Raw genomic sequence first — 24,935 nt, 5'->3', positions numbered from 1 at the left:
CTTATACTGTAATGGGTTTATAGACAGCCCTGCAGGATTCATGGTGACAGTTCCCTCCAGCACTACTTCAGACGTCGCTTCCCTGCCGCGTCGTGTTGCGGCACTTCTCCGTGCGCACGGGGGCCCTACACGATATTAGACGGGTGTACCAGTTTCTTTGGCTCTTCAGTGTATAGTACGACACATATCCAGGAGACATGATGTCATAAACACTGAAATTCGCGAAAAACTTGCTTTTGCCTAGAATGTACGGCAAATTACCTAGTGTGCCTCTCGGTCCTCCTTCGCACGGATGTTATATATCCTGCCACCTATCGTCTTCGGCACTGTATGTCAAAGTGGCGCGCCCAGGCTGCTGTTTTCGCGACCTGGCGCTTGTAGCGGCCACAGATGGAAGTCTTCGCTCTTGTGTCCTGCAAGAGTACGGAAATAGTGAGCAGTATGGGTCGGCTTTAGCGGTTGTGGTGATCGGTTTTCCTTGTTTTATGGCCGAGGCATGACGTCATGTATTTAGATGTTTATGTGACAGGCCTTCCATCTCACCTTCATGTGAAGTACAGTGTTTTGTACAGTTTAGTTTTCTTCCAAGCAGCTGAAATGCTTCAAGACTTTTACCAGTTGTGCCATCGTGTTTACTCATTTGTCGAATGTTGGAAGCATTGTACAGAAATCTTGCTTTCTGCAGCTGTAGTAAGAGTTATTTCTTCTAGGGATCGGCAAGCTGACGTCTCTGTGGTTTAGCGGTGAGTGAAGTGTGTTTTTGTGTTTCTAATCAATTGTGAATCTTGTTTTCTGAAATGCTTTGGCACCATTTTGAGTGGTTTAGTTCTTGATTAGGATATTTGTTGTTTGATTGGTGTGCGAACCACGAATAGGTAGGATTATTAATATTTGTCATCCGCATATTTTGCACTTGTGACCCCATGAACCATGGACCTTGCCGTTGGTGGGGAGGCTTGCGTGCCTCAGCGATACAGATGGCCGTACCGTAGGTGCAACCGCAACGGAGGGGTATCTGTTGAGAGGCCAGACAAACATGTGGTTCCTGAAGAGGGGCAACAGCCTTTTCAGTAGTTGCAGGGGCAACAGTCTGGATGATTGACTGATCTGGCCTTGTGACACTAACCAAAACGGCCTTGCTGTGCTGGTACTGCGAACGGCTGAAAGCAAGGGGAAACTACAGCCGTAATTTTTCCCGAGGACATGCAGCTTTAGAGAGCTGCATCAAACCAGTCTCAGGACTGAAGACCACAACAACAACAACGAGAGTGTGTTGCTGGCAGGTTTAGGCACCCCGTCTAGTGGAGTCATTTTGGTCTGCTTTTTCAGTTTTCCAGCGTGGTGTGCCATTCGTTATGCGATACTGTATTTACGTTTGTTATGTTTGTGAAATGTTGGGAAGTTTGGTCCGAGAAAGTTTATTCCTGAGGCTTAGTGCTATCAGCTGTGCATTGAGATCTGAGTTATACAATCAGACTGAAATCCTGTACATAGTTTTCGTAATAGTAATTTCACCATTCGTCCAGTGAATTCAGTAGTGTGCAACCAAAGCTGCACAGAGAGGGACGCATACGGTATGTCCCTTGTAGTGAGAGTGTTTTTGGATTTTCCCGTTGTAACATGGCCTAGTTACTTGCTTATGAAATGTGGAAGTACTGGCTAGCTTCGGTCATGTTCCATCAGCGTCAAAAAAAAAAATGGTTAAAATGGCTCTGAGCACTATGGGACCTTAACTTCTAAGGTCATCAGTCCCCTAGAACTTGGAAATACTTAAACCTAACCAACCTAAGGACATCACACACATCCATGCCCGAGGCAGGATTCGAACCTGCGACCGTAGCGGTCGCGCGGTTCCAGAATGTAGCGCCTAGAACCGCTCGGCCACTACGGCCGGCCATCAGCGTGAGGTTGGGTTTTGTTTTCTGCAGCAAACACCGACAAACAGTTGTTAGAGTGGAACTGTGATGAGTTTGGTTGGAATCTGTGTTACTAGTCTATCATGTATGATGTATTCGGCAAGTTTTAGCTCCATTGTGAGTGGTTCCGCTATGATGTGAGATCGGTGACTAGGCATACATTATGTCTTGTGTGTTTTTTGTAGTCCACCTGCGTGAAAATTTGTGGTAAGGTCTTACGGAACCAAACTGCTGAGATCATCAGTTCCTAAAGCAGTGGCAACTTCGGCCACCGAATGTATCTGAATGATCAAATGTATGGGGAAGAGGTAGAAGGCACTGTATTATGGTTCGTACAAGCTTTCCAAGTGATTTATTGTTTCCAACTACAGTGCTGTGTTCCGCTCGGTCTTCACCACCGGGTCCCGCAATGCTGAGGACACCACTTCAGTGTCTGCAAAATGGCTTGGCATGGAATGGCTGCCTCAGCGACCCATTCACGCACTGTGTGTTGGCCTTGTACGCCAGCGGAGTTGTGGCATCTTCAGGATGCTGGCAGTCGACTCAGCTGTCTTCGTCCCTGCTGACTTAGTTCCACTTGGTGTGTGCTCCTCGCTGGCATGGCTGAGATCACGGCGACAACAAGCACTCGAGATCTGGAGTCCGAATCTGCAGCCCTCGCCTCGGGATGCCTCCGACGTGTGTCGGAAGCCGGGACGACTGCCCGTGGTAGCGAGCTGTGGAGTAGCCCACTGCTGGCTGGCTACAGACCCTGCATTGGCCTCAGTGGGTCGAACCAGCGACCCGCCGTGGACTGGAACTCTGGTGCCCCATCTGCTGCTGCGTGTAGCTGGTGGTGTGACATGCCCTGCCGTGCAGCAGACTGCCACACTTGAATGAATCTCGCTAGAAACCCGCACCTGTTTATATGCAACTGTGTGCCTCTATTTTGCCATATGCGCCGCTTTGTGTCACATACTCATGCTAGGTTGGCCAGTGGGCCCCTTCTGCCTCTGATTTGCGACATGCAAAACCACTACGTATACTTTTTCAGCAATTTGATGGGCCTGTGGCCTCTATTCTACTTCGCAACTGTTGGTATGTGTAATTCACTGCAATCCGGTCCGCACCTGGCTGTAACTGGTGCTCAGAATACCGCACAAAACTAACTTTCCCTATCCTAAACGGTGGTGCCGCTACACTAAGCTTACACACTATTTAATCTAACTTAAACTAACTTACACTACGGACGACACACACACCCATGGCCGAGGGAGGATTGGAACCTCCAATAGGTGGAGCCCCGCGGACAGTGACAAGATGCCTCAGACCGCGCGGCGTCTATGTGAAAGATAAGTGGCTTATAGTTTGTCTGTCAGGTGTCGTGTATTAGCTATTACTTTGAGATCTTTGCGGTGTGTCTTTGAAATTTGATTGATTCGTCATCTACAACCGAGTGGGGTGGCGCAGTGGCTAGCACACTGGACTCGCATTCGGGAGGACGACGGTTCAATCCCGCGTCTGGCCATCCTGATTTAGGTTTTCCGTGATTTCCCTAAATCGCTCCGGGCAAATGCCAGGATGGTTCCTTTGAAAGGGCACGGCGGACTTCCTTCCCCATCCTTCTGTAAACCAATGAGACTGATGACCTTGCTGTCTGGTCTCCTCCCCCAAAACAACCCAACCAACCGCATCTAAGCGGTATGATACGACTAGAGAGTTCATTAAAGAGGAAATAAGTTTTGCATGTCATTTGGATGAAATGACTAGAAAGTCTCGCTTTTCTGTGTCAAATCTCGAGCGGCTAAATTAAGATCGGAAGAAGGTTACACAGTTTTGGGTTTTGAACGAGAAGTGATTTGAGAGAGCCGTGTCCCACGGAATAATAAGTTTAAATGGCAGAGTTTTTTTTTAACTTGTCATGATTTTTTGGCCGCAGCTTCGAGTGACTCGAGTATTTCCACATGGGAATGCTTGCAGTTCACGTTCCTATAATTCAGACGGAGGTGCCGATGACATCGATGTCAAAGATGACTGGGACATGGTCGGATGATAGGACGTTCCGCATCTCAGCATACGTGAATTGTCCGATGCCCTTCAAGAGTGAAGTCGACCACATCCGGTTGGCCACAGGCGGAGAAGTGCGTGATGTCAAACAGCCTGAGGCAGACTGCGTTCTTCCGATGGACAATGCCGGAGAGTCAGGACTTGTTATTGTTGATGAGGCGAGATTTCCATTCCAGATTTTTCGCACTGGAGTCCCCTGCAACGAAAAGTCGCCCCTCCAGTGACAGCAGAGCTTTGAAATCTGCTTCGTGTCTACAGACGTTAAAGTAACCTCTGGCGTGCCACAGGGGAGTGTTATGGGACCATTGCTTTTCACAATATATATAAATGACCTAGTAGATAGTGTCGGAAGTTCCATGCGGCTTTTCGCTGATGATGCTGTAGTATACAGAGAAGTTGCAGCATTAGAAAATTGTAGCGAAATGCAGGAAGATCTACAGCGGATAGGCACTTGGTGCAGGGAGTGGCAACTGACCCTTAACATAGACAAATGTAATGTATTGCGAATACATAGAAAGAAGGATCCTTTATTGTATGATTATATGATAGCGGAACAAACACTGGTAGCAGTTACTTCTGTAAAATATCTGGGAGTATGTGTGCGGTACGATTTGAAGTGGAATGATCATATAAAATTAATTGTTGGTAAGGCTGGTACCAGGTTGAGATTTATTGAGAGAGTCCTTAGAAAATATAGTCCATCGACAAAGGAGGTGGCTTACAAAACACTCGTTCGACCTATACTTGAGTATTGCTTATCAGTGTGGGATCCGTACCAGATCGAGTTGACGGAGGAGATAGAGAAGATCCAAAGAAGAGCAGCGCGTTTCGTCACAGGGTTATTTGGTAACCGTGTTAGCGTTACGGAGATGTTTAGCAAACTCAAGTGGCAGACTCTTCAAGAGAAGCGCTCTGCATCGCGGTGTAGCTTGCTCGCCAGGTTTCGAGAGGGTGCGTTTCCGGATGAGGTATCGAATATATTGCTTCCCCCTACTTATACCTCCCGAGGAGCTCACGAATGTAAAATTAGAGAGATTCGAGCGCGCACGGAGGCTTTCAGACAGTCGTTCTTCCCGGGAACCATACGCGACTGGAACAGAAAAGGGAGGTAATGACAGTGGCACGTAAAGTGCCCTCCGCCACACACCGTTGGGTGGCTTGCGGAGTATAAATGTAGATGTAGATGTAGGTCTATCAGGCCGCCACTGTACCGGCTCGAAGAGAATTTTCCGAGTGGTGATGTTGATGGCCACACTCGTGGCCTCCACCATGGCGAGCTCCATCAGGTGGACGCTGCAATGCCTCAACGAACTCTTGATGTAGATGTCGGTGCCACCCATATATGTGGCTTTATCGTCTCAGCAGCAGCAGTAGTTCGGTGCTCTCACTTTCACCCTGTGTTTGAGGAATGTTTCCTGCACCATACAGATGGCAACATCCTCGTCTCGTAGAAACTGGAGAAATTCGCTCTGCTGAGGACACATTCCGTTCGCGTTGAACGTGCATATCGTCAGGACATGGATAAGGGCATTATCCATCGTGTCCCTGGTTTTTGACGGTATTGACCTGGAGGGCCTCCGCTTCTGCTTCGATGAGTGCCAGGATTTGTCGCATAAGCTGTCTCAGTGTCCTCAGAAGCGTACTGAGTTCGCTGGCGTCCGTCCCCGTGACTATGACGTTGTTCTTCGTCGCTGGTATGCTGTCCACTGGCTGCTATGTGCGTTCTTCACGCTGCGAGGGGGCGCGTTGTTCCGTCTGAGGTCCGCGCCCTCCTCCTAAGGCCTGCGACGCAACTCAAGGGGCAGGCGCGTTTGTCGCGGGTGGCACTGTTGCCCTTGCAGCGTCGGCGCAGCTGCGTTCTGGCTGGATCCGTCTGGTGGCTGTTTTGCGGTGGAAGGCGTTGCAGCCCCTGTAGCTCGCCACAGGCGGCTCGCCACCGTTTCAGCAAATATTCTTTCTCCTTCTTGCACCACCTTGTTTCGTCCAGTCCGACGCACTTGACGTAGAGAAGTGACATGCGACAGTAGCCTGCCTTGGCAGGAGAAGCACTGAGCTCTCCTACCTTTGCACGAAGAGGCTCCCCCGTCAATGAAAAATGTGCAGCTCTAAAATATTTCGAGTTTCAACATTATCGACCTGGACAACAAAGAACAGAGGCATGTTCCGGTGTGCACTAGGTGACTTCGTCAGGCCAGCGGAGAGGACTGGGAAACCTTTGTGTAAGCAGCTGCTTCAGGAACTCTGGCTCAGCATTGTAAGTAAAACAATACCACTTTTCTTCTTATACAAGCTTCATGAGTTTTCAGTAGCTCTCGATGTTCTCCGGTTGGACTCTGTACAGATCGGAGCTTGTCCTGCGAACACCATGGGCTTTGGCGATTGAGTTGATTTTCTTGTGGAAGATCTCGTAGCGTCCTGACGTCCGGGTAGTGAGGGGATTTCTTCAGCTCTGGCAGCGTCATCCCTTCCTCTTCGATTGCTTCCAGTATCTCACCGTACCGACTTTCAGTCTCCACAACAGCCAGTGCCACTTGCTTGAGCTCCGTCTCCGTCAGGTTCACGCTGGGATGTGCCATACCTTCTCTTCGCCCTCTTCTTTTGCTGCTTTGGTCTGCGAACGCTGGACTGGGTGGGGAGGATTCCTCTATGGCTATGGCTAGGCGCTTCCATGAAATTCGTAAAGCTCCATGTCCTCACTCTGATCGGATGGATTCGTCCCACCTTCCTTCGGTGCTTCTGCTGCTGCCACATTGGGCGTGGTTGCGGCTGATGCTGCTGCTGCACTCACATCGGTAACGGTTGCGGCTGGTACGGCTCACTCGTTGCCGGGGACTCCAGAGGCAGTAATTTGCACCTGCGCCGATGGAATGTAAGCGGTACACCATGTGGAAACAATGGCTTTGCCCCCTCAAGTCAGTAGAGATGACTGCCAGTAGCAAAGCAGTGGATAGAAACCGCAATGTTTGCAGACATACCGACTGAGTTCCGTCTGCGTCTTGTCCTCACTGCTTCTACCGGACGACAACACGAAATTCTCGCGGTTTCGATCTTTAGCTGGGCGGTAAGGACTTCTGCAACAGCCATTTCCTTCTTTTCTCTCGGGGGTGGACGCGGTGGTGAATCTGCGACCTCAGGAGTGAGCATAACACGTTGTCCGAGTCGTAATCTGTGTCAGAATCAGCGTCCGTCGTAAGTGGCTGGGCAGGTGGGGCCGCTAGCAGGAAAACTTCCGTGAAGCGGCGATCCGCCACACCTTTCGCCTGAGCGACACTAAAAACGCTGGTCGTCCGCTCTGCCATGGCAAAATACCGAAAACACGACAAGGACAACCCGCTCCGAAAGCACACTACAGTTTGCTTTATGAGAGCAGGAAACCTTGCCAAACAGAGGGCGCCGCTCAGAGTGTCCTATCGGAGAGCGCATAGGCCAGGACCGTGGCTCTGCTTGAGGAGGAATGCCCTGCCAATGCCAATGACAGCTCCGTCAACGCACTGCCCTTTTACACTTTGTGTACGCGATGCTACTGCCATCTGTATGTGTCCTTGTACGAGGGATATTCGGAAAGTAAGGAACGATAGGTCGCGAAATGGAAACCACAGTGAAAATCAAAACTGCTTATATACAACTTCCATAGTCGCCGATCCGACTTCGACGTTTGTTGTATCGTTGTACCAACTTTCCAATACCTCGTCATAGAAGGCAGCCGCCAGTGCTTTCCGCTAATTCTCTAAGCGGGCCTACAGCTCGTTGTCTGTGCCGAAATGTTGTCTTCATAGCCAGCGGTTCATGTCAGCGGAGATTAATCTCATAGGGAGACAATTAGGGGCTGTATTGTGGTCAGTCTAACATTTCCAATTGAAAACATTGCAGGAGCATCTTCATTGCCCCTGTAGAATGCTGCTGGGAATTGTCTTGAAGAAGAAAATGCACGACAGTTATGTAATGTTGGCTGCATAACTTCAGGCGAAATTTCTCACCAGGCCCTCGTACTTGGCGGGAAACACTATTGTTCTGGGTATCTTTAAGTGCTCCCTGTGTGCTCAGAACTGAAATGAACGACGTAATGCGATCAATGGCCATACTAGAGACACTGCCAACACACATGTGCAAAACTTCATCAGATTTTCACTGTGGTTTCCATTTCGCGACCGAAAGTTCCTTACTTTCACATGACTTCCGTCACCTAATTCTAAGTGCCTCTTTAAAATCTTCACTTGTAGTTCTAACTCTTGAAATTAACTCGCCAGCTCAAAACAAACCTTATAGTCTGCTTATGGTGGTGTTATTGGTAGCAACTCGGAAAATGCAGTCAGTCTACAAAGGATTGCTTACACCTTACAGTCTGCTTATGGTGGTGTTATTGGTAGCAGTTGGGAAAATGCAGTCAGTCTACAAAGGATTGCTTCCACTGGTGCGACCTGTCGTAGAGTCATGCTGAAGGTGTGTGATCCACACTAAAAAGGACTATCAGCAGATATGTATTTTATAACAACATGCGTTTAGCAGTTAACAGCAGAATGCAATAAACGTTAGCTGACGTTAAGAGATTTTTAATAGAGTAGCTTTCCTACTCCGTATAAAAGAAAATTACTTACAGAGACAAGGATATTTTATGATGTGCTTGATTTTAATAGACGCTTGTGAATTCAGCCGTGAGCTAAGTAAAGTTGGCCACGTACTTGAAGTGCAGAGAGGTAAGTAGCATGGCCACTGCAGGGCTAGAGAATGTGGGAGGAGGAATGTCGTACTGTTTGTCTTCCATGATTGACAACTCACGGGCGTGTGCAGCTCGTATCGATCAGCTGCTACTGTATCAATTTTGACACTGACATATCACGGATTAGTGAAAGCACATTACATAGGGGGTCATCTCCAAATGAAGTACCTATTTGTAGCAAAGAACATTAAATTAATTAAGGCTGTTGAAATACAATGCAGTGAGTAGAAGGAAATTGGTATTACATTTACCAAACTTTATAAAGACTAATAGTATTATTAATCAATAATCATTTGCATGCATAGTGACGCCAACAGCACTTCGCCTAGCATCTATACTTCTGTAGTGTCACTATTTTTAGACTGCTCAGGCTGGCAGTAATCTGAAATAGGCCACTGTCAATACGAAGTGTTCCGAATGGTACCGACATGTACTTTTGGGGCTGCCGTCCAATTCTTGTGCGTCTACTATATAATAGTGCTTTCAATAACAAAAGTGAACAACAATAATTTACCGAAGTGTTATTTCCAAATTGCAAAGTGCTATGGATTCGTGGTTTTGTTTAAAAACTTCTCGATGTGCTTACCAGCTCGTAAATTGCTTCACACGAACAGAGACGTTTAGAACATGTTGTAGATGCTAACTGCAACCACAGTGCGATTAATCAGTTGCCATCTGCCCGGCATGCACCCTGTTACAGCTGTCGGTGAGCCGCTACAGTGGCAGCGCAGTGCGTCTCTTACGTCGAGTGGCTGGTACAAAATAATTTTAGTCGCGCTATAATGAAAATACTGTGTCATATGACTGTCAAAAATTCACATTTAGGTGACGCAATAAGGATTGTATAATTTTAATAGGTGCAAATAAGGACGAGAAAGCTAAAAAAGAACATCATAAGACACATTAATTAAAAATTTTGAATACTTAAATTTACCGGTTAAGAATAAATACCATTTGCAACTGTTGGCTGCACCTGAATCCACCGCCGACTCAAAAATATACTGGAGGATTTATACTAGGTGTGCGAAAAGTTGGCTGGTCGCGTCAGAGGCGAAGCTGGGTGCAGTGGCAGATAGATTTGTCGTTCCAGGGTGAGGGGGATTGATAGGGGGAATGTTGTATTGTTTGTCTTCCAGTGCTGACAACTCAAGGGCGAATGTGCCTCGTACCAGTCAGCTGGTATGGAATGAATTTCAAATTGAAGAAACATGGATTCGTTAATGCGCGTTATAGAGACGGCCGTCTTCCAATGCGGCACATGTTTGTAGCGACGAATATGAAATTAAGACTGTTGTAATACAGCACAATGGGTAGAAGAAAAGTGATGTTCAAAACATTTAAGAAATATTTGTGATCGCGTCTCCTATAATGAGAATCATTTAAATACACGTTCAATTACTGTTCATGGAAGTATGTTCCTTCTTGCAACTAAATGAAAGGTAGTTTGTTTTTCGTCATGCGCGTTTCGCTTCATTTATTTATGAAGCATCTTCCGTGGCCTGTAATATATGTTTCTTTATATATATATATATATATATATATATATATATATATATATATATATATATATATATATATATACGAGGGCTATTCGGTAAGTAAGGAACGAGAGGTCGCGAAATGGTAACCGAAGTGAAAATCAAAACTGTTTCATTTGCAACGGTTAGCTACACCTTCCAGCTACTTCTCTACACAGTCGCCGCTCAGACTTAGACATCTGTCGTAGCGTTGTCCCAACTTTTCAATTCCCTCGTTATAGAAGACAGCCGCCAGTGCTTTTCGACAATTTTCTACTCTGGACTGCAGCTCGTTCTCTGTGTCAGAATACTGTCATCATAGCCAGAGCTTCATTTGAGCAGAGATGAACCTCAGGGGCAGCCAATTACGTGCTGTGTTGTAGGTGATCAGACACTTCCCGTCGAAAACGCTGCAGGAGCATCTTCATTGCCCCTGCAGAGTGCGGCCGAGAATTGTCGTGTAGAACGAACCGCTTGAGGGTTATGTTATGTCGATTGCATAGCTTCAGGTGAAATATTTCATCAGGTCCTCATACTTGGCCGAAGACTCTAATTTCTAGCCATCTTTACGTTCTCACTGTGAGCTCAGATCTGAAAAGAGCGACATGGTGCGATCGACGGGCGTACTAGACACAATGCCCAACGCATCTGTGCAAAGCTTCATCAGATTTTCAATGTATTTTCCATTTCGCGACCGACCGTTCCTTACTTTCCGAATAAACCTCGTATATATATATATATATATATATATATATATATATATATATATATATATATAACAAATCAAAAATATCAAATCACACGAACAACACAAACAAAAAATGAAAGATAAACACACAGGAACAATTGGCAACACTACACACATGTTGATCGCACAGTGAAAAGTGCTAGTAATGTGTTGTAATAAATGTGGATGTAAAAACATCGTAAATCGCCCAGCTGGAGTATGGGGACCGAATGAATACATCTTCAGGACGAGACATATGGACTAACAGCATTGCAAATCGTAACACCAAATGATAATTTAACTTCACGAATTTTGTGCTACAAAAATTGTCTCTAATCCGGAAAACTAGAGAAAAACATGAGAAAATGTAACATAGTAACTTCTTATAGCTACTGCATAATATATTTGGTATATGTTTCGTGTCGTCTCGTTGCCACTGTCAAATCTTGTACCATAGGAAGCAAGGAGAGGATGTTGTTTGGTGGTCAGTATTCACTTCCTATAACTGACCGGCACGCATGTATTAAGAGAATTCTTTATTAACGTAAACAGATAGCTTCTTACCTTAAAGCAAGTTGTGGTAGAATCTCTTCCGTAACAGTCCACGTTAGCCTCACTACTGGTGAAGTACAGGTCGCGCTATGTACACTACTCTGGTCGCTAGGTACTGACTGACTCTGACTGCGATTGGGCTGACTGTCTGTAAATGACTCGGTGAGTCACTGGATGACTGACTGGCCCTCGGGTCTGCGGCGGCGATGTAAATACTGGCTGTCGAGAGGGCATTGGCAGCGAGTTACTTGCGAGTCTGTCTTCGGCCTCTCTCCTGATAGGCGCGCTTGATCCTGCGCCTATTATCGATCTTCTCGCAACCTCTTTGCCGACCGATGTGCTGGCGACATCTTACGCCAGCACAATATGTATAGTAAGAATCGCGTGTTATAGACCACTGAAGATGGTTCATAAATAAAAGAAACGAAACGTGTATTGCAGAAACCAAACTGCCTTTCATTTAGTTGCAAGACGGAACATACCTCCACAAATTTTAGAGCAATTAAGGAACGACGGAAAACGGAAAAAATAACGAGAATAACTGGTATTAATCTATCCATCACCCGCTCTCACAGACAACACAACAACAAATCTTCAGGCAGTTGCAGTGTCACAACTTTGAGGTCGCTGGGGATGGCAGCAATCTGAAGCAGAGGGCAGCCTACAAGAAATATCCCAAATGGTGCTGACTTTTCACGATTAGTAGTCATGTGCCGGCGGCCACCTTATTGTGCTCTTACTACAGCAAGTCTATTGGGAGCACACGACATACTAACTTATTTAGGTTGTCAATCAATAATATGATCTTTACATTTTTCGGTCCGAGGCGCCACTCCATAATGTTAATCTGGGTCTCAACAACCACACACATGATGGCGAACCAGTACATTTTGCTGCTGGTGTAGGAGCTCCAATGCACCAATATAACCCAAGACGCATAAGTGGAGCACGGCCTGCACTTGGGCCTCCAACATTTCCTGACCTCAACGGGCAAAAATTGCGAAACCTGCCAACAGACCACGTCCTCCCAGCATCTTCTACGACTATAAAGGACTAATTTGAGGTTTCTAATCTCTGTCCAGGCCCGGCTGACTGTCTCATTCTGCCAACAAAATCAGTGAACACAGAGCTGCACAGAGAAAATCCATTTCGGTAACGATCAATATACACTGACGAGAAAAAAATTGCAACACCAAGAAGGAGTTGTGCAACGTAAACGAAAGTTGGTAGGCGTGCTTCTACATCTTGAAAATGATGCCTGTTTATGTTCCACGCCAATCGCATAAGAGTGCCGCTAGTAGCGCAACAATAAAGATGCAAATCAGGTTCGCTTTAAATACACGCTGTAATAGCCGAGAGCGTTAGTTATCTTTGAGGTTGGACGTGGTGAGTTGATGTTAATCATGAATGCCTTTAAGGTGACAAAGACGCCATATCAACACCTCACTGAGTTTGAACGATGTAGCGCAAGCCCCCTCCATGAAAAACACGACCACACGACCACCGCCTCAATTTCACTGTTGGCACTACACACGCTGGCAGATGACGTTCACCGGGCATCCGCCCTACCCATACCCTGCCATCGGATCGCCACATTGTGTACCGTCATTCGTCACTCCACACAATGTTTTTCCACTTTTCAATCGTCCAATATTTATGCTCCTTACACCAAGAGAGGCGTCATTTGGCATTTACCGGCGTGATGTGTGAATATGAGTAGCCGCTCGACCATGAAATCCAAGTTTTCTCACCTCCCGCCTAACTATCATAATACTAGCAGTGGATCCTGATGCAGTTTGGAATTCCTTTGTGATGGTCTGGATACATGTCTGCCTATTACACATTACGACCTTCTTCAACTGTCGGCGGTGTCTGTCAGTCAGCAGACGAGGTCGGGCTGTACGCTTTTGTGCTGTACGTGTCCCTTCATGTTTCCACTTCACTATCACATCGGAAACGTGGACCTAAGGATGTTTAGGAGTGTGGAAATATCGCGTACAGACATATGACACAAGAGACACGCAATCACCTGACCACATTCGAAGTCCGTGAGTTCCGCGGAGCGCCCCATTCTGCTCGCTGACGATGTCTAATGACTACTCAGTTCGCTGATGTGGAGTACCTGGCAGTAGGTGGCAGCAAAATGCACATAATATGAAAGATATATGTTTTTGGGGGTGTCCGTATAGTTTTGATCACATAGTGTAGTAACATAAATTACATCGACAAAGATAAAGATGTAAAAACGCTGCAGTGACTCATATTGTATAAACAGTTAGCACCAACGTTACGAACGGAGGCGTTCTACATATACAGGGTGAGTCACCTAACATTACCGCTGGATATATTCCGTAAACCACATCAAATACTGACGAATCGATTCCACAGACCGAACGTGAGGAGAGGGGCTAGTGTAATTGGTTAATACAATGGTGTGTTACGGAGGGCACCGAATTACGTAGGCATCCAAAGGGAACTGTGATGGACCTTAGGAACAGAAGAGACTGGAACAGCACATTACGTCCACATGCTAACACCTTTTTATTGGTCTTTTTCACTGACGCACATCTACATTACCATGAGGGGTGAGGTACACGTACACACGTGGCTTCCGTTTTCAATTACGGAGTGGAATAGAGTGTGTCCCGACATGTCAGGCCAATAGATGTTCAATGTGGTGGCCATCATTTGCTGCACACAATTGCAATCTCTGGCGTAATGAATGTCGTACACGCCGCAGTACATTTGGTGTAATGTCGCCGCAGGCTGCCACAATACGGTGTTTCATAACCTCTGGGGTTGTAGGCACATCACGGTACACATTCTCCTTTAACGTACCCCACAGAAAGAAGTCCAGAGGTGTAAGATCAGGAGAACGGGCTGGCCAATTTATGCGTCCTCCACGTCCTATGAAACGCCCGTCGAACATCCTGTCAAGGGTCAGCCTAGTGTTAATTGCGGAATGTGCAGGTGCACCATCATGCTGATACCACATACGTCGACGCGTTTACAGTGGGACATTTTCGAGCAACGTTGGCAGATCATTCTGTAGAAACGCGATGTATGTTGCAGCTGTTTGGGCATGTCCCTGCAGATGCTGCTCGCCGACCGTGGCCCGTGTTTGTTACAACACGCAACTGAACATCAGAGGTTTCAAGCGTCAGCTTTAGGTTACAATATCTCCGGATGTAATTAACATTTTACAATGCAACAAACGGCACTGATTACGTACTTGTTTATATGTTCAGATGTGCTAACAAAACTAATGTGGTTCCATTTAAAAAAACGTAGGTTTGTGTTAAAAAACATACTTCCGTGCATTTTTGTATGGTTTGTATTTGTGGTGTCACCGCCAGACACCACACTTGCTAGGTGGTAGCCTTTAAATCGGCCGCGGTCCGGTAGTATACGTCGAACCCGCGTGTCGCCACTGTCAGTGATTGCAGACCGAGCGCCGCCACACGGCAGGTCTAGAGAGACGTCCTAGCACTCGCCCCAGTTGTACAGACGACTTTGCTAGCGATGCTACACTGACAAATACACTCTCATTTGCCGAGACGATAGTTAGCATAGCCTTCAGCTACGTCATTTGCTACGACCTAGCAAGGCGCCATTACCAGTTTATATTGAGATTGTAAAACATGTACCGTCAAGAGCGATCTACACCAATTATGGATTAAAGTTAAGTATTCTACCAGTTACCTCCTGTTTTGCTAGTCGCATTTCTCTGACCTGTTCCAGACCTCTCGCCAGCCTGCGTGAGCTTAAACGCGTGCCTTTCGGCTACCGGTCATAGTGGATTGGGTGTCTGGCCAGTCCACTACAGTATTAAACAATTACACTAGCCCCTCTCCTCACGTTCGGTCTGTGGAATCGGTTCGTCAGTATTTGATGTGGTTTACGAAATATATCCAGCAGTAACGTTAGGTGACTCACCCTGTATACTGCAATACTGACGAATTCGTGAATTTTTTTATTTGACGCGACTGATCGTCAGGATGAACAAACGTCACGAGTTTTTCATAGCTTCCAATGCGAAGTTGTAACAGCGAATACATTATTGAAGAGGAGCTTTTGGTGGTCAAAGAAAATCATTTGATTGTTCAGTGTGAATAAAATTCAACTAGTAACTGCAAACACAGTAAAAACAATTGGTTTTAACGCTCCGTCAAAATGTCCTTTCATTGTGAAAGTGAAATACAGATTCACTTTGGGGCGTTTATTTTGAAAGTGGTGTAAGTAAATTTTTAGTCTGTAGCCGTGCCGCCCCTAATATTATTCTCTGCGAACGGCAAATGAGATTGAACGACACCTCGTGTAGTCTTATTGCCTCCCAATTAAGCTACCAGCGAAACACAGGCTCACAGTGAGTTATCTATCACCAACGAACAGCTGAAAATACAATTATTTTGTGTGACCCTTCAAACAGAGAGCTTTTCGAACAAATGAGATATCAAATAATTTGTGATTATTTTAGTAAAGATCAATGTAGTAAAATGGTAGGCTCTGGCTACGACCAAAACGAGAAGCCCATAAAGCAGCACTGCCAGATGAAATAAATCATGAGCACGCGCGCCACCCCACGGCGAGAAAAACATTTACTAGAGTCGGCGTGAAAGTGTTGAACCTAAGTTCAGTTACTGTTATTGACCAGCTAATCACCTGCTCATACAGACAACACAACAACACTTCGTCAGACAACTGCAGTGTCACAGCTTTGAGGTCGCTGAGGGTTGCAGCAACGTGAAACACGGAAGAGCTGCCACGAAGTGCTCCGAATGGTGCTGACTTATAATGATCAGCACTTTGGGGCCGGCGGTCAACGTATTGCGCCCTTACTATGGCTAGCCTATTGCGTACTCACAACTTTAAGTAGGTTATCAATAATTATTAAAAAGATCGGAATAGAGGGTGAATTACCTTAAACTTGCAACGCAAATAACGCGCAAATGGAAAGTGCTATTGATGTGCGGTTTTCACAAAATATATTGGTAGTCAGCGGTCCGTATTGTTAGCAAATAAATAGATCGTAATAATACCTAGAAAGCCTATTTTTTGAGAAAACACACTTTTTTAAATGGAACAATGTCTATTGACATTAACAGACTAAATGTAGAATAAATTAGAATGGCAGTGGTGTTTGTTTACGATTCTAGTGCGAGTCGTTTACGAGATATTGTATTTTGAAGTTCTCACACCAACATTTCTACAATACCTGTGACAGCATATAGTAAGGAAAAGCACAAGTACATACACTAGTTATATGGCTTCTGACCCGCAACGAGACAACTGGGCGTCACAGATAGTGTTAAAAATGATCAGAGGCAGCGGGAATATACGCTTCCAATCTGGTATGGAACGATTGCTGCGCACGTGCTTGCATTTCATCGGAGATGCCGAGCAGGCTGCAGTAATACGTCGTTGCGTATCATTTGGTGTGATTGGTATGTCCTTGTAGACAGCGTCTTTCAGCTTTCTCCACAGGCAAGTCTACTGGCGTCAAATCTGGGGAACTTGCTGGCCAAGGTAGAGGATCTCTGCTTCCAATCCAGCGATTTGGAAACAATTCGTGGACTATCGGCTGCACAGCCATCATGTTGGTACCACAGATTCCTTGTAGTCTGCAGAGGAACGTCTTCTAGCATTGGTGGAAGATGGTCTGTTAGGAGCCTGCGGTACTTGTGCGCGTTCAGTGTTCCGTATATGAAACGAAGCCTAGGAGCTGACGATTCATTGTCCCACACCACACGTTACAATCCACCGACGCTGATATCCCACGTGAGGAAGCCGACTGTGGTTGTCAACAGACGAATTGTGCGCGTTTCTGAGGTTTACCTGCCATCATTGGTGAATGTGACTTCATCACTAAGTGAGATGCATGATACATCTGGAGTATCCTGTCTTAATGCCAATGTACAGAAGTTAACATTATTCTCAAAATCGTTTCCATGCATCCCTTGATTGAGAGAAAAGTGATATGGATGGAAGCTATGTCGGTTCAAAATGCGAAGGACACTTTCTGACTGGTGCCGCTACCTCGAGCGATTGCGCGAGAGCAAGCGTGCGGACCAACTGCAACAACAGCAAAAACGATGTCGTCACTTGTTCCGTTCTACGGATCGGAGCGTGGAATGTCAGATCCCTTAACCGGGCAGGTAGTTTAGAAAATTTAAAAAGGGAAATGGATAGGTTAAAGTTAGATATAGTGGGAATTAGTGAAGTTCGGTGGCAGGAGGAACAAGACTTCTGGTCTGGTGACCACAGGGTTATAAACACAAAATCAAATAGGGGTAATGCAGGAGTAGGTTTAGTAATGAATAGGAAAACAGAATGCGGGTAAGCTACTACAAACAGAATAGCGAACGCATTATTGTGGCCAAGATAGATACGAAGCCCACGCCTACACCACAGTAGTGCAAGTTTATATGCCAACTAGCTCTGCAGATGACGAAGAAATTGAAGAAATGTATGATGAAATAAAAGAAATTATTCAGATAGAGAAGGGAGATGAAAATTTAATAGTCGTGGGTGACTGGAATTCGTCAGTAGGAAAAGGGAGAGAAGGAAACGTAGTAGGTGAATATGGATTGGGGATAAGAAACGAAAGAGGAAGCCGCTTGGTAGAATTCTGCACAGAGCACAACCTAATCCTAGCTAACACTTGGTTCAAGAATCATAAAAGAAGATTGTATACATGGAAGAAGCCTGGAGATACTGACAGATTTCAGATAGATTATATAATGGTAAAACCGAGATTTAGGAACCAGGTTTTAAATTGTAGGACATTTCCAAGGGCAGATGTGGACTCTGACCACAATCTATTGATTATGAACTGTAGATTAAAACTGTAGAAACTGCAAAAAGGTGGGAATTTAAGGAGATGGGACCTGGATAAACTGAAAGAACCAGAGGTTGTACAGAGTTTCAGGGAGAGCATAAGGGAACAATTTACAAGAATGGGGGAAAGAAATACAGTAGAAGTAGAATGGGTAGCTTTGAGGGATGAAGTGGTGACGGCAGAGGATCAAGTAGGTAAAAAGACGAGGGCTAGTAGAAAGCCTTGGGTAATAGAAGAAATATTGAATTTTATTGATGAAAGGAGAAAATATAAAAATGCAGTAAATGAAGCAGGCAAAAAGGTATACAAACGTCTCAAAAATGAGATCGACAGGAAGTGCAAAATGGCTAAGCAGGGATGGCTAGAGGAAAAATGTAAGGATGTAGAGGCTTATCTCACTAGGGGTAAGATAGATACTGCCTACAGGAAAATTAAAGAGACCTTTGGAGAAAAGAGAACCACTTGTATGAATATCAAGAGCTCAGATTGAAACCCAGTTCTAAGCAAAGAAGGGAAAGCAGAAAGGTGGAAGGAGTATATAGAGGGTCTATACAAGGGCGATGTTCTTGAGGACAATATTATGGAAATGGAAGAGAATGTAGATGAAGATGAAATGGGAGATATGATACTGCGTGAAGAGTTTGACAGAGCACTGAAAGACCTGAGTCGCAATAAAGCTCCGGGAGTAGACAACATTCCATTAGAATTACTGACACCCTTGGGAGAGCCAGTCCTGACAAAACTTTACCATCTGGTGAGCAAAATGTATGAGACAGGCGAAATAACCTCAGACTTCAAGAAGAATATAATAATTCCAATCCCAAAGAAAGCAGATGTTGACAGATGTGAAAATTACCGAACTATCAGTTTAATAAGTCACGGCTGCAAAATACTAACACGAATTCTTTACAGACGAATGAAAAAACTAGTAGAAGCCGACCTCGGGGAAGATCGGTTTGGATTCCGTAGAAATATTGGAACACGTGAGGCAATACTGACCCTACGATTTATCTTAGAAGCTAGATTAAGGAAAGGCAAACCTACGTTTCTAGCATTTGTAGACTTAGAGAAAGCTTTTGACAATGTTGACTGGAATACTCTCTTTGAAATTATGAAGGTGGCCGGGGTAAAATACAGGGAGCGAAAAGCTATTTACAATTTGTACAGAAACCAGATGGCAGTTATAAGAGTCTAGGGACATCAAAGGGAAATAGTGGTTGGGAAGGGAGTGAGACAGGGTTGTAGCCTCTCCCCGATGTTGTTCAATCTGTATATTGAGCAAGCAGTAAAGGAAACATAAGAAAAGTTCGGAGTAGGTATTAAAATCCATGGAGAAGAAATAAAAACTTTGAGGTTCGCCGATGACATTCTAATTCTGTCAGAGATAGCAAAGGACTTGGAAGAGCAGTTGAACGGAATGGACTGTGTCTTGAAAGGAGGATATAATATGAACATCAACAAAAGCAAAACGAGGGTAATGGAATGTAGTCGAATTAAGTCGGTTGATGCTGAGGGAATTAGATTAGGAAATGAGACACTTAAAGTAGTAAAGGAGTTCTGCTATTTAGGGAGCAAAATAACTGATGATGGTCGAAGTAGAGAGGATATAAAATGTAGACTGGCAATGGCAAGGAAAGCATTTCTGAAGAGAAATTTGTTAACATCGAGTATTGGTTTAAGTGTCAGGAAGTCGTTTCTGAAAGTATTTGTATGGAGTGTAGCCATGTATGGAAGTGAAACATGGACGATAAATAGTTTGGACAAGAAGAGAATAGAAGCTTTCGAAATGTGGTGCTACAGAAGAATGCTGAAGATTGGATGGGTAGATCACATAACTATTGAGGAAGTATTGAATAGAATTGGGGAGAAGAGGAGTTTGTGGCGCAACTTGACTAGGAGAAGGGATCGGTTGGTAGGACATGTTCTGAGGCATCAAGGGTTCACCAATTTAGTACTGGAGGGCAGCGTGGAGGGTAAAAATCGTAGTGGGAGACCAAGAGATGAATACACTAAGCAGATTCAGAAGGATGTAGGTTGCAGTAGATACTGGGAGATGAAGCTTGCACAGGATAGAGTAGCATGGAGAGCTGCATCAAACCAGTCTCAGGACTGAAGACCACAACAACAATACTTGTTTCCTTCTATTAGTCTAGGTGTTACACTACTACTTTCGCGTAACTGGGTGAAGAAGTTGATAAATGATTGCAGAGATGGTTCACGTCTGTAGGAATAGCTTGCCGCATACACTGTACAAGAACGAACTGCATTCTTCCCATGCTCTACATACACCATGAGCAGGTTTCCTTTTTCTGCATTGGTAACTCCCATCGGCCACTCACAACTTACTGCTTGGACTGCCACACATTAACTGACTAGCAAGTCGTAATTCACTCAAGGAACACTCAAGCACGTTGTAAGCAAACGTAACAATATTGCACCTTGCGACTACGAATGTTAAATGGCACAAACAAGTATCAGTTAGGAAACTTTTTAAAATTCGATATCTCGTGAACGACTGGCACTAGAATCCTGTAACAAACACCGTTGGCCTTCTAATTTACCCTACTTTTAGTGTGTTAATGTCAGTAGGCATTGTTCCATTTAAAAAATATATGTGCGCACCAAAAATATACTTTCTAAGTACTATTATAATCTGATTATTGGCTAAGAGTACGAGCCCCCGACTACCACGCCATTCTGTGAAATCCGCACATCAATAGCACTTTACATTTGCGCAATATTTGCGATGCAAGTTTTAGGCGATTAATCACGTATATGCGGTCCCAGGTGCCTCCCCACAATGTCAATTTAGTCCTTGAGCAAGAAAGCTTGACGACCACTGTTCTATATGTATGGCTTACGAGAAACCGCATAAACGAGGAGCAGTCCTCCGATCAACCGCGCTGCAAGAGTGATCTTGAAGCAGCCAGTCACAGCTCAAGTATCAGGACGCACGGCGATGGAAGCTGCTTCAAACACAAACCAGCTTGATATCATCACCTGGTGTAGCAGAGGGGCAAGCAGCGATAGTGCAGGGTAAACACGCCGGTAACACATGGTGGAGCTGCTTCAACATTATGGGCCGGCGAGAGGCGAGGTGCGAAAAGCAACGTGGCGGCTTGATGCGTTTGTCATCGTTCAACACGTCAGACGTGGTTTACACCGTGATTGAAGCACACTTAGAAACGAACTAGTACTTCACACGGAACGTCCACCTCATCATGATTTGCGAACGCGGTCGAGGGCGAGGGCGTCTTGTGACGGTCCGAGCGGCTCACCCTGTCGGAATTTCGAGTCCTCCCCCGGGCATGGGTGTGTGTGTTGTCCATATCCTAAGTTAGTTTAAGTTAGATTAAGTAGTGGTGAAGCTTAGGGACCGATGACCTTGTAACCCCCCCCCCCTCACCTATCGACCTTAATGACAGTGAAAAATTAAACCGCGTGTACCTAATGGAAATTTGGGAAAAGCAATCGTCACCGAAGTTAATCTGTCAGTAAAGAGGGAGGAAAGGGTTACATCTAAATGAAAGGAAAAATGCAAATGAAATTGGTGAAAATTAATTTTGAGAAAAGGGTAAAATTAATAAAGAAAGTAAATGTGCGGTCGTTACGTTAACAATTAATTGGCGTCAATTAGATATTTGAGATTTGGGGAAAATTACGGTCACCAGTCCTATGGACAACTACTATAATAACTGAAAATGAAAGATTAATGCACATATAATTAGCACTAAAAGCGTGGCAACTGAAGGTTGACACGTGCGGTGTGAAAACTGAAAGTTTGTCAGAAGTAATAAATTTCGCTACACTCTGACTTAATTTAGCAAAAGAATTAATAAAACCGGAAAATTGGAAGTTAATTTAGTGACTGAAATTAATAGTAAACTTTGTTTCTGAAGCACTACGAAATTCAATAAAATAAGGTTAGTCTTGGGCTACCTCAACAATCATTTCAAAAGCTACTTGAATCTACGCAATTTAGAAATAAGAGATTTAACTTTGAACTTGAATTAAATGATTCTGGACAATTAACAATAGTAACATTTAGTACGTACCAAGCTGAGCTGCAGTCACAGGTAAGCTAAAATATGCTAACAAAACTCGCGCTCTTAATTTGTGCTTGTGTAGTCTAAATATTGTAGCCAGCTATGAATACCTTAACAGAACTTTGAAATTAAAGCAGTGGAATGGAATGATATTACTTTAATGCTGGCGTCTGAATTTCAACGACACTCGGGTTCATTTCGGAAAAGGAAGGGACCCTGCTTGGTAATGCAATTGGGACAATGAGCAACAAAGGTTCATGCTAAGTTGCTGTAATTTTGTGATGCAACAATTTTAAAAGCTGAGGTCTGCCATACAGTTCTAAAAATTTACGTGCTTCCAATCTTCCTTGTTGGTTGATTCAAGTTTTGAAGTCGTCGGTCGAGGAGGTGGCGACAGTCACTCACTGTCGGCCGTCGCTGTTGCAGAAGCTGGATGTTGGCGCGCCTTCTTCGCGACACTGTCACCAGGCGAAACGGGCTCTTGATGTGCGCCAGCTAATACTTCCCGTCCGCGACACCGTGTCAGAAACTATCATAGCAAGTCGAGCGCAATTACATGCTGCCAAACCCCGAAAGCACGGCAACTCGCGGGAGCGTCACACAACACCCCTGCTCAACCGCACTACTCCAGCCAGACTCTGTCTGCCCGCGCTCCACGCGGCAGAGTTAACACTCCCAAAGATCCTAAACACTTTGGTTCTCCACACGACCTATCAATGTATTCGTTCGATAGCATAGTTTTCCCTAGGCAAGACCCAGTGTAAAATACAAATAATATTTACAAAACAAACCCATTATACATCGACATAAATGCATAAATATATATATACAAATAGTAAACCAATTACAATATGTAAAGACACAGAAATGTCATACCTTCAGGTAACAAATAAAGAAAAAGAATTTATAGTACAATAGATGGAAATAGGAGGATATGCATTTCCGGCGTTACAACCTCAGTAGTTTGGTCCCATAGGAACTTACCACAAATTTACAAAATTTTTTGCGAACGCAGCGCTCTCCAGCGGCGGTTATCGGCTTTATTTGCTCATAGATCCCACAGCTTGTTTACGAAAATGGACGGCCATGAAATTTGTAATGTTAGATCTATTAACACGGATATTTCCTCCCTTCTCCATATGCTAGTCACGTTGTTCTGTCTTTAGTGTAGATAAATAAAAACTTCAATCTGCAAGGACAAGCTGTAAGCGAAAAGGAAAGTTCCATGTCCAGTCAGTAAGGACATCAGCTTATAAAAGTGCGATACAAATTTACAGCAGTCTTCCACATAAGATAAAAATTATTTCATCGTAACATCTAATTTTACGGACCGTACTTCTATTAAATTAGTAAGAAAGTCCCAGAACCACCTAGAAAACATTTAAGTAAATGAACAAAATATTTAGATATAGCAGGAGGCGACCCAATTACACTTGATTCCATAACTCTATTCCTCTAACCACTACACTATCCTGACCAACTATGACATACAAACTTGTCTTATATATTACGACCTCGAGAAGACTTTAAGCGCCAATATGTTACTAACTGACCTTTAATTAGGTCAAATCGTACCAACAACAACGCGTTCTTGATAGACCTTCAATGCACCTCTACCATGAAACGGCGTTCTTTCGTAAACTCAAGTTATAACATGAAAGAAACCAAGTTCTTTAAACGAAAAAATGACTTTTTCCGTATTGTATTAGAAAACATCTTGCCAATAGGGACACGTTGTCGAGAGATCCTCAGTGTACTGGTGCTTTAAAGCAGGTTATATTAATGGAAAGTAAGTTATAAAAGCTGACAAAATGGACGTCTACTGGAAACGAATGTGATGTGGAATGCGACCTTGCATCTTGCTGAACACGTTGCTCTCCACGAGTCAAAATCTGACTTTTGTTCTATCTTTCAAGCTAAGAAATGCTGTGGTATGTGAAATTCGAGGCTGTGGCGTCACAAAACTTGACCACCTCTTCATCCACGAACACATACTCGTCCCGTGTGGGGACGGCTTAAGGGAGGACGTACTGAAAGTGATCAAAATTGTGAAAAAAATTTTATTGGCTATATGGAACTGAAATTTCAATTCCTGTATATTTCTCCCAATTCCACTCGTAAGTATGACGAAAATAAATGGCAAAAGCGTGCAGGGAGACACACCCCTTTCTCGTTCGGTATTTCCTCATATTATTTATACCTGCGGCGTTTTCGTAAAGTTTTATGGTATCAAAATGCGGAGAATGGTTGTATGGTATATAAAAAAGGCTTTGTGCCAGGAAGGTTTGTCAACAGGGGAAGTGCCCAGGCGTCTCGGAGTGAACTAAAGCGATGTAATTCGGACATGGAGGAGATACAGAGAGACAGGAACTGTCTATGACATGCCTCGCTCAGGCCACCCAAGGACTACTACTGCAGTGGATGGCCGTTACTTACGGATCTTGGCTCGGAGGAACCCTGACAGTAACGCCACCGTGTTGAATAATGCTTCTCGTGCAGCCACAGGACGTCGTGTTACGACTCAAACTGAGCGCATTAGGCTGCATGATGTGCAACTTCACTCCCGACGTCCATGG

This window comes from Schistocerca americana, chromosome 2 (genome assembly GCF_021461395.2).
Source record: "Schistocerca americana isolate TAMUIC-IGC-003095 chromosome 2, iqSchAmer2.1, whole genome shotgun sequence".
Classification (NCBI taxonomy): Eukaryota; Metazoa; Arthropoda; class Insecta; order Orthoptera; family Acrididae; genus Schistocerca; species Schistocerca americana.
Note: the sequence above shows the minus strand (reverse complement) of the source record.